Consider the following 852-nt stretch of genomic DNA (forward strand, 5'->3'; position numbering starts at 1 on the left):
CAACTGTTATGAAGCAGAAAGTGTTAATTAACTTTTAATTTTTCTTTAAAATAGTTAAACGGTAGGCGAAAAATTTTATGATGATTCGCTCTTCTACTTTCTTTTAACTGAAGGTAATTAAAAAAGCGAACCTAATAAAGATGACAGCACCAATACCGACAAGTATGCAAACATTACGTAGTACATTACAAAATAACATATGAAGTCATATGAATGTAGATGTGTTTTCACATTTTCCGTATGTCTACGAGTGTTTCGGCACAGCGCGGCGGAGAAATCCACTACGTAGGAGAGAATAACTCAATATAACACGGCCAACTGTCCAGCGACGGCGCGGTCCCGTCCCTATTTGCATTTTGATGAAGCCTGACACTGATACAATAAATACGTTAGGCTCGTGACGCACCCGCGACACCGACAGTGCAAAATTATACCCGCACAGTGTAAATAGTGCTTTATCATATTCCATTATGAATGACCCGGTAAAAGTTTGTTCAGAAATCCTACGTTACTATATGAAGTATCTAAAAATCAATAATTAAAAATACAAATATTGTGCGTATAAAAATATGTACATATGTGTATGAGGCGATAAAGCATCTATTACTTTTAAAGGTTTAATTACTATTTACTTTAAAGGAAGCAAAAATGTAGTGCCTTATTTCCGTTTATTTATGCTTATTTCCTTCCCTATTTTTCGAATTAATATAACAAAGGCCAGGTTCTTGAATCTTATATCCAAATATACCTGAACTTTGAATTGCAGATGTGGCTCCTAAGCGTAGAGCTAAAAAGTCACCGTCAGTTACCAATTCATGGGAGCGCGCAACGTAATCCTGTGCGAGGCGAGTA

General features: G+C 36.3%; 1 protein-coding gene across 3 annotated transcripts in view; it reads right to left on the reverse strand.

Annotated features, from left to right (window-relative positions):
* The window catches only part of LOC106102480 (membralin), a 66,650-nt gene that overhangs the window by 30,763 nt on the left and 35,035 nt on the right, over window positions 1–852 (reverse strand). The window lies entirely within an intron of this gene.

The sequence above is a fragment of the Papilio polytes genome, unplaced genomic scaffold (assembly GCF_000836215.1).
Source record: "Papilio polytes unplaced genomic scaffold, Ppol_1.0 DF823923.1, whole genome shotgun sequence".
Classification (NCBI taxonomy): domain Eukaryota; kingdom Metazoa; phylum Arthropoda; class Insecta; order Lepidoptera; family Papilionidae; genus Papilio; species Papilio polytes.